Genomic DNA, 14167 nt, shown 5'->3' with positions numbered 1-14167 from the left:
GCACAAAATTAAATCAGCTTTCAGCAGATCTGACTGATGCCATCACTGTCCAAAATTCTGCTAGTACCAAGTTAAAGGGAGGGCTGATGATTTTGAATCAGTGCCTTGACCTGGCAGAGGAACAGATAGGCGTCCTATACCAGTTGGCCCAGTTGGGTTGTGAAAGAAAATTGGGTGCTCTGTGTATTACCAGGGTCCAATATGAAAATTTTACTCATGCAGCTAATCTGTCTAGACAGCTNTCCTTGTATCTTGCAGGAAATTGGTCCGAGGGATTCGATGAGACACTTGAGGCCCTGAGGGTGGCAGTTTTAAGAATCAACTCACCGTGAGTGGACCTGTCATTGACAGAGGGCCTCTCCTTCTGGATTTCATCTGCATTTTCTTATTTTAAAGAATGGGTGGGGGTAGGTTTATTTGGTGTTGCCACCTGCTGTGGACTTGTGTTCATGCTCTGGTTGGTTTGCAAGCTCAGAACCCAACAAACAAATGANAAGGTTGTGATAGCTCAAGCACTTGCTGCCATTGAGCAAGGGGCCTCCCCCGAAACTTGGCTATGCTCAAGAATTAGTTAACATTGGTGGCTGGCCTCTTTTGTAGAGTTCGCCCTAGGTCATTTAGTAGTTACTGTCACAAAGCAATGTGGTATCCAGGGGCAGGCAACCTTCCTCATGCACAGATCAACCTAAGACACAGGGCCTGGTGGCAATAGGGTTACCCTATGACAGGAAAGGCTGTGACATTAGAGGAACGACCTAAGACAGGAGCCACAGGGGATGGGCATAATTACACAGACCTAGTCCAGCCTCATTTTAATAAAATAAAAAGGGGGAGATGTGCAGAGACGTGCCGCGAGCAATCGCCATTATAAGATGGCGCCGGCCTCCACTGTGCCTAACTAGTAAACAAGCCTTGTATGCAGGTGCGCGAGTGAACTCACACCTAGTCACTGCCCATCTCGGTGTGTAGTAATGGGGTGATGGGCAAGCAACAAATCAGGAGCTGACACACCACATCAGGTGCTGAAACACCATGGCTGAGGGCTATATAAGCAACGCCATTTTCCGGGGTCTGGGTCTTCCCTCTTGAAGAAGCAATAAAGCTTTTGCTGCAGAAGAATCCGTTTGTCAGAGTGTGTTCTTGCCAGCGAGAACCATAGCTCGGGACAGTACTAGAGACTGCCATATCCAGGGATCCATCCCATAATTATCCTCCAAACAATGACACCATTCCATACACTAGCAAGCATTTGCTGAAAGGACCCTGATATAGCTGTCTTTTGTGAGACTAGGCCGTGGCCTAGCAAACACAGAAGTGGATGCTCACAGTCAGCTATTGGATAGATCACAGGGCCCCCAATGAAGAAGCTATAGGAAGTACCCAAGGAGCTAAAGGGATCTGCAATCCTGTAAGTGGAACAACATTATGAACTAACCAGTACCCCGGAACTCTTGACTCTAGCTGCATATGTATCAAAATTGCCTAGTCGGCCATCACTAGAAAGAGAAGCCCATTGGACATGCAAACTTTATATGCCCCAATACAGGGGAACGCCAGGGCCAAAAAAATGGGAATGGGTGGGTAGGGAAGTAGGGGGGAGGGTATGGGGGACTTTTGGGATAACATTAGAAATGTAATTGAGGAAAATACATAATAAAAAATATTTAAAAAAATGAACAAGTCCAAGAAACCAGTGGAATTTCTCATTCTATAAGGCTGGATGCTTCAACTGGTCTTTAGTATATGTTGGAATCACAAAAAAGTAGGATTGTAGTTCATTCCAGATATAGTCAAGTTGACAAACAATAATAGCCATCATAAATAAGGAACATGGGTTTACCAAAATGAAAGATATATGAAAAAATACAGAAATCTAAGATTTTATAAGCTAATTTTATACACACACACACACACACACACACACATTAAAAATAGCTAGAAGGCAGATATTTTACATGACTAAATATTTTGTGTTACCTCCTTATCAGATGTCATTTTACAAGGCAGTAGGTGCCCCCAAAGAAGAAGAAAACCATGGAAATAATGTAAACATCATAAAACAGGAAAAAGAGATATGAAATAAATACACAGACCATGTGAGTATGATCCCAAAGCAGTCTGGGCATACTTGCCTGAACTGGGCCTACAAAAGACTGTTTTTGTCAGCAGCCCAGTCATGGATCCAGGCACGAGTTATAGAGCTACACCATGCCCTGATGAACTTGTATCAGCTCAGGGGTTGTGGTACACTGCTGTGTACCAAACAGTGACCCCACTGGCTTCAGTAGGCTGTTCTAAATCCTTGTACACACATATACATCCTGCTAACATCAAAGTTACAAAACAAAATGAATGGCATAAAGATGGGGAGGGCTAAAACAGATGAGAGAGAGAGAGAAAAATAAAATCACATGGCTATAAAGCCAAACAGTATATACTACCTACATATGAAAATTGTCAAAGAACAAATAAAAAAAAAATACAAGGCACAAATGCAGACATGTTTCCATTTGACTGTCAAACAAACTCTCAAGGATATTTTAAATACCAAAAGTAGGAAAAGAAGCTAGTTCCACAAAGCAAGGGCCCAATATTCAATTTTATTTCACAGAATTATTTTCTCCTAAAAATGGTGCAGAAAAATGTGCTGATAGCAATGACAACACAAAGTTTACTAAACCACACTGAGTTTAGCAAAGTTCCCATAGTACCATGGATACAGTATTTATAACCATGTTACCAGGGTGTTTCTAAAACTGAAAAAGCTCTAGATTAACATGTAAACAAGTTGATATAGACAAATACATAAAACAGGATTGTAACTATTGAAAATTGATTTAGGTTGACATATTATTATATCTTAATATATATTTGAAATACTAAACCTTTTGATTTCTGCTGTATTCATGGTATCTATTGAGCATATTATTTAATTATATTATATACATAGATAGGTTTAAAGTAAATGTCTTAAGTGACATCTTGCATTCCATTCAGATAAAATAGGATTCTAAATAATATCTTCACTTTTCTGTGTAATATGTTCAGAGGTCAGTGTATCATGCTGGAAACACACAGATATTGTTTATACTTCAAATTTCCATAGAATTTCTGTCATGATTATATTTGACAAACATATGTAGCACTTAAAAATAAAATTAAATGAGAATCATAAAGTTTAGGTTTGTCCCACCCCCTGCAATTAGAAATAATAAACTACAAACTAAAAATGTAAATATTTTTATTTAATTTGAATACACATAGAAACAACACACTCATACAGTTATATGCAAGCACACACTCTCACACTGTTTTGCTTTTCTACTGCTATTTGTTGACTACCATCCTGACAATAAACCAATTACTTTCCCTCTATATCTGTTCCTTCATGTGTATAATGAAAAATTTAATTAGATCGTTGCTTTCCTTTCAATCACTTGGATTTTAAATTCCAATTAAATGAAATGAAGAGCCACAAACGGATGAGAAATTTTTACTATTTAAGCATGAAATTCATCTATAGTTTAGATCCTTTTTTTTTTTTTTTTACAGAGGAAATAATTCCTCAACAAGGAAAATATGGCACAAACATTTATATTCAATGTTTGCATAGTCATTGCACAAACCCCTGTCATTTAAAATAATGGGATTTTTATCAAAATCATCCGTAACTGTTTATGAGAGTTTAGTAATGTCCGTGGGAAAGCAGTTTAATAAAAAATTCCAGAAAGCAAAATAATGTTTGAAATTATAATACTTTGGCTATACTTAAGCTTCAAAGAAGATTTAACTTATAAATAAATAGTTTAAAAGAGCAGTTTTTATTTATTTAATACATATCTCACAACTTCAGAATAATCTTTTATTTTGATCTCAAATAGACCTTGCCATCTCCCTTTTTATTGTTCCCTCTACTAATTTGTTGGACTGAAGTTTGGCACTATGTAAGTCACTGTATTCTGGCTTTTGAATCATTTTAGTCAAAAACCGCCAAGGGTAGGGCAACATCTTAAAGGTAGGAGGATTTATTTGTAACTTAATTTTTTTTAAAAGTCTACATTTAATGATGGTTTCAAAATACTGTAAACTTCCTTTTAGTCCACTACCACCAGAGGTAGTTGAAAAGAAAGGGTAAGGGGGGAGTGGACCTGTTTAGAAATGTGTTTTTTGGAGCAACTCTCATCTGTATTGTCTGGAAATTGGCAGTTCAGTTCACAGGTTATCAGCAGCATCTAAATTCATTTGCAAGCACTTCATGGATATATTAGCAGAACAGTTCAGTGGAGTTGGGATAGTAAACATGAATCAGTAGTTTATGACACTACCTAGAAGACAAACCAGACCTTATCCTCTGCTTGAGTCAGCAGGAGGGACCAGCAGGAATGACAGGAGAAGTTCTCAGATGTGTCTCTCTCAGCTAAATGAAGATCAGATAAGACTCAAGAATAACAAGTGCTATACAGATAGCTCTACCAGTAAGCCAAGGTCATCTCCATCACAGTTCATTGGGCCTATTTATAAAACCTCCAAACATTATGTGTCCTCCCCGGTCTTCTCACCAAGTATCTTGTCTCAGCATATGTCTGTCTGTGTGTCCTTAGTGAATAATCTTTTATCATGTGTCTTTTCACTTGCTTGATGTAGCAGAACATCCTCTTTCCTGTGTCTGCTTCCCCAAAATGTTCCTTCATGAGTCTGCCATAGGCTTTTACCTGTATCACGTGTTTGTCTTAGCAAAACACCATCCAACACAACTGACATTCCAAAGAACCCTAAAGTTTCTACTTCATTTATTGTAGCACATTGGTTCAGAAACTCAGTCCATGGCTATTTGGTTCTACGCGCTTGAGCACAGCATCATAGTGATGGAGACATGAGTCAGGGAAGGCTCTTTATCACAAGTAGTAGAGGAGGACAACAGGAAAGGACAGGAAGTAGATAACTGTCAGGCTAGTTCTTACTTTTTAAAGTTTCCAGAACTATTCTAGTCATTCACACCACCAGCTGGCAAACACACACATAATACATAAACCAATGTGGAATATTTCACCTCCTATAACTTTAGTACTTTCTAGAGGGTCTGCCCACCTTCCAACCTCTGAGGTTGAATATTTCCATCAATTCTGCTGGCCCTTTGGGCTTCTCTCTAGTCTTGCCCCTCCCACATACCTGATCATGTTCCCATAGTACGACTGTCTGAAGTACAACCTCTTGATCTAGTCTGTTATTAATTCCTGCTGAGTATTATCTGTACATTGTATGGTACTGATATATTTCATCCACTGCATTACCTTTTGAAGAATTTTATTTTTATTATTATAAAATGTGTGTTTCTGTGTGTATATGGGTATGGCCTTTGTAGCTATGTGTGTAAATGCTCGATGTGCTAGAGTCATCAGATTCCCTAGAAAACATGTTAAAGTTGATTAGGGACCATGGTATTGGCTGCTGAACTTAGTCATGTTAGGTTACTTAATGTACCTCCTTTTAAAACCAATATATAATTAATGCTGTTTTATTTTTTACTTTTATTTTTTACAATCCAGTCATTGCCCACCTTCCTCAGGTGTGACTACCCACAGCTTCTCATTCCATTCCCCACCCCATGTATCCAAGAGGATGTCCCAGCCCTCACCCCTCTACTCCCCAGTGCTCCCTACTCCCTGGGACCTCAAGTCTCTGAGGGATTAGGTGCATCTTCTTCCAGTGAGGCCAGACCAGGCAGACCTCTGCTGTATATGTGTTGGGGGCCTTGGACCATCTCATGTATGTTGCTGGTTGGTGGCTCAGTATCTGAGAAATCTCTGGTGTCCAGATTAGTTGAGACTGTTGGTCTTTCTATGGTGTCACCCTCCTCCTCAACTTCTTCCAGCCTTTCACTAATTCAACCACAGAGGTTCTGGCCTTCACTCCAATGGCTGGGTGTAAGTATCTGCATCTGTTTCAGTCATCTCCTTGTTGGGCCTCTCAGAGGACAGCCATGCTAGACTCCTGTCTGTAAGCACACCATAGCATCAGTAACAGTGTCAAGTCTTAAGGACTCCTCTTCAGAAGGGTCTCAATTTGGGCCAGTCACTGAACCTCCTTTCTTTGAGTCTCTTCTTTAATTTGTCCCTGAAAATATTTTAACAGGAACAATTCTTGGTCAGAGATTTTGACTGTGGGATGGCAACCCCATCCCTCCACTTAATGTTCTGTTCTCTCTACTGGAGGTAAACTCTACAAGTTCTCTCTCCCTACTGTTGAGCATTTCATCTAAGTTCCCTCTGATTGAGTCCTGAAAGGATCTTACCTCCTGCATCTTTGGTACTTTCTAGAGGGTCTTCGCACCTTCCAGCACCCCAACCCAAGCTGTAGTGAGTCAGGGAAAAATAAAGTAAACTGTGATCATGCGTTTTATCTCTTATTTTTTTTAGTACATTGGAAATGATCATTTTAACCATGAACTTAATGTAGTTATGCAGTTGATCAGCTAATTGATTAGTTGTCACCTGTATGAAGAGTTCTGATCTAGGTCACTGTTATTAATCTGGAAGCACTCAGGCATATTATCAATTTACTCAGGCTTATTTTCTTTCTCTTTACCCTCAGATTCACCCTACTTTTATGCTGAATGTCTTGTTATTATTACACACTAGCATAGAGTGTTCTTGTCTTTCTTTGTTTCTTCCTTCCTTTCTTCCTCTCTTTCTTTCTTTCTTTCTTTCTTTCTTTCTTTCTTTCTTTCTTTCTTTCTTTTTTTCCTTTTTATCTTTTGGTTTTTGCAACAGGGTTTCTCTATGTAGCTCTGGCTATCCTGAGACTCACTCTGTAGACCAGGCTGGCCTCAAACTCAGAAATCCACCTGCCTCTGCTCGCCAAGTGCGGGTATTAAAGGCATGTACCACCACTGTTTGGTGTGTTCTTGTCTTTCATTCACTTTACATTCTGTTTTAAGAAAGAGAACTTCAGTCCAATTTCCCTTATGAATATTGATGCAAAAATACTCAGAAAAATTCTTGCAAACCGATTCAAAAAAAAAAAATCAAATAAAAGAACATCAAATATATCATCTATCATGATCAAGTAGACTTCATCCCAGGGAGGCAGGGATGGTTCAATATATGGAAATCCATCAATGTAATCCACTATATAAACAAACTCAAAGACTTAAACCACATGATCATCTCATTAGATGCTGAGAAAACATTTGACAAAATCGAACACTCATTCATGGTAAAAGTCTTGGAAAGATCAGGAATTAAAGGCCCAAAACCTAAGCATAATAAAAGCAATATACAGCAAACCAGTAGACAACATCAAACTAAACGGAGAGAAGCTTGAAGCAAACCCACTAAAATCAGGAACTAGACAAGGCTTTCCACTTTCTTCCTGCCTATTCAATATAGTACTCGAAGTCCTAGCCAGAGCAATTAGACAACAAAAGGAGATCAAGGGGATATAAATTGGAAAGGAAGACACAAAAATATCACTATTTCCAGATGATATATTAGTATATATAAGTGACTCCCAAAATTCCACTAGAGAACTCCTAAACCTGATAAACAACTTTAGTGAAGTAGCTCCATATAAAATTAATTCAAACAAATCAGTGGCCTTTCTCTACACAGAGGATAAACAAGCTGAGAAAGAAATTAGGTAAACAACACCCTACACAATAGTCACAAAAATTATAAAATACCTTGGTGCGACTCTAACTAAAGAAGTGAAAGATATGTATGATAAGAACTCGAAGTCTCTGAAGAAAGAAGTGGAAGATCTCAGAAGATGGAAAGATCTCCCATGCTCATGAATGGCAGGATTAATATAGTCAAAATGACTATCCTGCTGAATGCATCCTACAGATTCAATGTAATCCCCATCAAAATTCCAAATCAATTCTTCACAGAGTTAGAAAAGGCAATTTGCAAATTCTGTTTTTCAAATGAGACCTATCTTTATGCTCACTGGTCCTTACTAAGCTATGCCATTGGATAATAAATTAATTGGAGGCATTTTATCTCTTGCTTGTTATTGTTGGCTTTTTTTTCTGTTTTTATTACTTTCATTTGATTGTTATTCATTATAGCTTATAAATCTTCTCAGAAGTGACCAAATTATTTTCTTATATCGTTTCTTTGTTCTGAAACTTCAATATGGAAACAAGAATTATTCTAACTTACCTGTCTAACTATTCCAATACTTATTACAAATGATTTTTTTCTTATTGTTTGTCTTTCAGGATGTGTGCACTTTGTTTGTCTCTTAATAAACATGGTACTTTATTGGGAGCAAATCTTGTAATGCAGTGCCACAGAGGCAGCCGTAAATATAGTTTATGCCTTGGAATAGACACATCTTTTTTTTTTAGCTTGATTTAAGTAGAAGTCTGTGTTAATGTGAGTAGGATGTCAGTTGATAGGTTGTGTCTGTGGATTGATACTGATTTGGAATTTGCTGGGCATCAAAGCAGTAAGTTCCTATAGTTGCAGTAAGTTCCTATAGTTGCTGCTTGTCTGTGAAATAGAGGTTTATCCACTACTTTCCATATGCACTTAATTGTGAGACTCTCAATGGTATAGGATTACCTATTAATTCAAGCAGTGTTTAATTGATGGTCTGGGTAGACATTTTCTGTCTTCAGCGTGCACTGTGTTCCATGATCTGGAGCCCAAGGTCTTCTAAGTTTCCTTCTTTCTTTAATTCTCTCTCTCTCTCTCTCTCTCTCTCTCTCTCTCTCTCTCTCTCTCTCTTTCTCTCCATCTTCCTTGCTTCCTTCTTTCCATTCTTCCTTTCTTCTTTCTTTCTTTTTCTTTCTTATCATTTATTCATTTATTTATTTATACTCCAGACTTTATTCTCCCTGGCCCAGTCCCACCCTCCAACTGTTCCACATCCCCTACCTCCTCCCCACCCCCTTTCTCCATGAAGATTTCCCCACCACCCACCAAGTGTCTAAACTCTCTGGAGTCCCCAGTCTCTTGAGGGTTAGGTGCATCTTCTCTGATTAAACCCATACCCGGAATTCCTCTGCTGTGTATGTGTTGGGGGTCTCATATCAGCTGGTGTATGCTGACTAGTCAATTGCCCAGTGCTTAAGTGATCTTGGGAGTCCAGATTAACTGAGACTTTTGGTCCTCCTACTGGGTCGCCCTCCTCCTCAGCTTCTTCCAGCCTTTCCATAACTCAACTGCAGTTGTCAGCAGCTTCTGTCCATTGGTTGGGTGTAAATATCTGCTCACTGACTCCTTTAGTTTTGAGTTTTAGGTCTTCTGGAGTATAGTCATGTTCTCTCTCCCTAATGAAGGGCATTTCATCTAAGGTCCCACCCTTCGAGTCCTGAGAACCTCTTACCTCGCATGTCTCTGTTATATTCTGGAGGGTTCCCCCCAACCTACTACCTCCTGAGGTTGCCTGTTTTTATTCTTTCTGCTGGCTCTCAGGACTTCAGATCTTTTTCCTCATCTAATACCAGATCAGGTTCTCCTTTCCCCAACCCCACCCCACACCCACTTTCCCTCCCCTGTCCTTCCCTTCCTCCCCACTTGTGATTGCTTTCTTCTTCCTCCCAATTCCTTTATAAGGCCAGTTACTTCCAACATTTATCTGGTTAGTTGTTGTACACATGATTTCCTTTTTGGTGAATGTGAGTTATTCACATTGATCACTATCAGTGTTTGAGGGTTAGTATGCAATTTAAGCTATAGTATGATTTGTTTGTTTCTTTCTTTCTTTGTTTGAACTTTGGTACACATTTTTGGGTTGCATAGATATTAAGAATTGCACTATTGTTTTGGTGAATTTTACTTTGATGAATGTGTTATGTCTTTCACTTTTATTTTTAATTAGTTTTTATTTGAAATCTCTTTTGGTAGATATTAGAATGGCTACATGAACATGATCTTTGCTCCTTGATTCCATTTGCTTGGAATATCCTTTTTTCTTCTTTTACCTTCAGATGATATATATTATTAATGTTAAAAATCTGTTTTTTTAGATGCAGAGGAAGATGGATCCTGTTTTCATATCCCTTCTCTCAGTGTGTGTTCTTAGCCTATGCCTCCGCTATGCCCATGCTCATATGAGAAGTTCTTCAATATCTTGAAGCACAAGTTAATGTTTTGGGGGCAGATTAGATTCATCTTTTCCCCATATCTATGTATTTAAAAAAATAGAATAGATAATATTTTTGTTCTTATGACAATGAACATACACATCATACATGCTTTCATTTTATAACTACATCATTATTAGGTTGCTATTTCAATTATTCATTTATCAGATCTCTGGTTTTGTCATTATGCAAAAGAAAACTTTTCTAGCAGGGAAATATAAGTCTTTACATTTTTTCCTATCTTATACTGATTTGAAGTCTTTGAAAAATGGAACATTTTCTTTAGACATTAATAATTTATCAATATTTCACCCCTTCCAAAATAAACAGCTGCCAAAGAAATCATCATTACCAACACCATTACTCCCTACCTTTCATGAAATTCGGGGGATGGTTTTTCAGCTTTTATGTGACTTAATTTCTCCAGTGAGTTTCTTACTTTTCTTCTTTGAATCAAGTTACTTTTCAATATAGGCACATCAGGTCCAAGACAGTTTTGAGACTTACCTGCCTGGCCTTTGTAGTGATACATTTCCCAAGATCTTACACTCTGATTTGACCTTTCATTGGTCGTTTCTGGTTAATTAGCAATCTTGTTAATAAATTTATTTAGCCCACTAACACAGTAGATTCTAATTAACTTTAATCATTGTATAGATATGTTTATAATTGCTTCATTTATTAATGTTGGTATATTACATTGCTATCAATATAAACAATTATGATCTGGAGGATTATACACAATAGAATAATTCAATGTTTATGTTAAAAGAGAGGCAACCCACATTAGTTGAACAAAGAGTAACAAGGTCATAGTCTTTCATGGACCTTGAATTAATTTTATTAGTGAATATCTACTAAAGCAAATAATAGTTTTGGTATGAGATTGTCATTCATATTCTTACTGTGATTTGATCATGTTATATCCCCAATTCTAGGAAGTAGACTACCACTACCAGGGAAGAAACAGAGGCAAGCAAGAAGGGTAAGAGTAGCAAGAAGATCTATTAGACAGACAAGCTAATGCACATCTCTGTGTTTGTCTTTTTGAAGGCTATGACCCATGCAAACTCCAGTTTCACAAAAGAATTTAGATTTGCTGCAAGCTACTGATTGTGTTCACACCAAAACACTTCACAATACACCTTACTGTTTTGTTCCGTCCCCATCTTAAATGTGATCTTACTACTTTTACATTTCCAAGTGAAGAACAAAAGCAAAAACAACAACAAAAACCAACAAAAAACATAAGACTTAACCAAACCTTTTCTTTACAATCATTCTGCTTCTAAAGCAACCAAAATATTTCCAAAATGTTTATGTCATTTATTTTGTCTACTTTTCTACTAGATTATCTGTAATCAAAAAGGTATTTGTTATAATGTTATCATGTTAATGATAGATTCCCAAGGTCTTGAATATAATTTCTAAAACTAAAAGTTCATGAAAATATTTATACTTGGCCTTGGATTCTCTTTCCATATCAGTGCTTTTGTCTTGATGTGTGCATCAGCCACTGGGATCCCAGTTATCCTCACGTCCCTTCTGTTTCATACAAATCTCAGTTCTGTTCTCTTTATCTGAAATTGTCCAAAGCTCCCCACCCATTGTTATTAGGTCAATCTCATTCCTAGAATATTCATATTCTTGGTGCTTTTGCACTGACATTCCTATCATAAATATAGGTAACTGGAGAAGTAAACATAATTTATTCATTGTAATATCCACAAAGCTTAATGCATGTTCTTAATAAAAATATTTTGATAGGGACAAAAATATTATAAAGACAGTAGAAAGGTAATTTTGACACACAAATATGTACATGTAGTATATACATTAACTTTCCTCATACACAATTATCTGCAAATTAAAATTTTATATTCTGGACATTTTTACAAGGAATAAGTATCTTCAGAATGTTTTAAACATTGAAATTTGGAATATCTGAAATTTTGGCAATATGGAAAATTTAGTCAATGACTGTGTTAATATTTTTCAATGTTTTATAACTATATATATATATATATATATATATATATAATGAAAACCAATGTACATGATATAGATACTATGAAAAATAAATGTCTCCTTTTCCATATTGAAGTATTTAAATGAATGAGATTAAATATATGAATGATTTGAGTTTATTAATATATAAATATATATTTCTATTTAATGTTCAAAAGTAATTTACAAAATTTTATTTAGTAAAGAGTAGAACAAGATGAGTAAATATAGAATCTATAGGCATGGAAACATTTTATTCTGTTAAAAAGATCACAAACATATTGAAGAGAAATTGTCAGGTGTAGAAGACAACTTAAAAGAGATTGGCACATGCTGTCAAAGAAAACTCAAAACATAAAATACTGCTAACACAAAAACATCCAAAAAATCCAGGATACAACGAAAAAGCAAAACCTAAATATAATAGGAATAAAGAAGAGTGAAGATTGCCAGCTCAAAGGACACAAAAATGTCTTCAATAAAATCACTGAAGGAAACTACCCCAACCTAAAGAAAGAGATTGCCATAATTGTACAAGAAGCCTATAGAAAACAAAATAAATTGGACCAGAAAAGAAAATCCTCTCATCACATAATAATCAAAATACAAAGTGCACAGAACAAAGAAAAGCTGCAAGGGAAAAAGGTTGTGTAACAAACAGAGGTAGACACCAGACTTCTCAACAGAGACTGTGAAAACCAGAAGAGCCTGGTCAGAGGTCATTTGGACTCTAAGAGAACACAAATGCCAGCCCAGGCTCCTATACACCACAAATATCTCAATCAATATAGATGGAGAAACCAAAATATTACAGGACAAAGCCAAATTAAAACAGTATCTATCTACCAATACAGCCCTACAGAGGATTCTAGAAGAAAAACTCCAACAAAAGGAGGGTGCCTACACCAAAGAAAAAGCAAGATATTAATCATCTCATAACAAACCCAAAAGGATAGAATCACATGTACAAAATGCTACCTACAACAACAAACATAACAGAAACTAACAGCCATCTGTCTTTAATATCAGTCAATATCAATGGATTCACTTCCTCTATAAAAAAAAAAAAACAACATAAGCTAATTGATGGGATATGCAAACAGGATCCAGCATTTTGCTGCATACAAGAAACACACATCAATAACTAAGACAGGAATTACCTCAAGGTAAAGGCTGGAAAAAAAACATCCAAGCAAATGGCCCAAAGAAACTAGTTGGAATTGCCATTCTAATATCCAATAAAATAGATTTTTCTACCAATATTTATTTAGCAAGATGAGGAATAACATTTCATATTCATCAAAGGAAAAATCAACCAAGAGAAAGACTCAATTCTGACCATCTATGCCCCAAATGCAAGGGTATGAACAATCATAAAAGAAACTTTACAATCCCCACATAATAATAGTAGGAGTCTACAACACTCTGCTCTCACTAATGGACAGATCATTGAAACAGAAACTAAAAATGGCACAGTAAAACTAATAGCGGTTATGAGCCAAAGGGATCTACAAAAGAATATACCTTTGTCTCAGCACCTCATGGTAGTTTTTCCAAAATTGATGATATAATTGGTCACAAAACACATCTCAAATGATACAAGGAGATTGAAATAATACCATGCATCCTATCATATCACCACAGACTAAGGCTGTTCTTCAATAAAAGCCAAACAACAGAAAACCCACATACCCATGGAAACTGAACAACTCTCTATTCAATGATAACTTGGTCAGGGAAGAAATAAAGAAAGAAATTAAAGACTTCTGGAAATTCAATGAAAATGATGATACAGCATACCCTAAATTATGGGATAAAATGAAAGCAATGCTAAGAGGAAAATACATAGCACTAAGTTCTCTGATAAAGAAACTGGAGAGATTCCCACACTAGCAACTTAACAGGACACCTGAGTGCTCTAGAACAAAAAAGAAGCAAACACACCCAAAAAGAGCATATGGCAGGAAACAGTCAAACTCAGGGCTAAAATCAACCAAATAGAAAGAGAGAGAGAGGAGAGAGAGAGAGAGAGAGAGAGAGAGAGAGAGAGAGAGAGAGAGAGAGAGA

Source organism: Mus caroli, chromosome 10, assembly GCF_900094665.2.
Source record: "Mus caroli chromosome 10, CAROLI_EIJ_v1.1, whole genome shotgun sequence".
Lineage (NCBI taxonomy): Eukaryota > Metazoa > Chordata > Mammalia > Rodentia > Muridae > Mus > Mus caroli.
Note: the sequence above shows the minus strand (reverse complement) of the source record.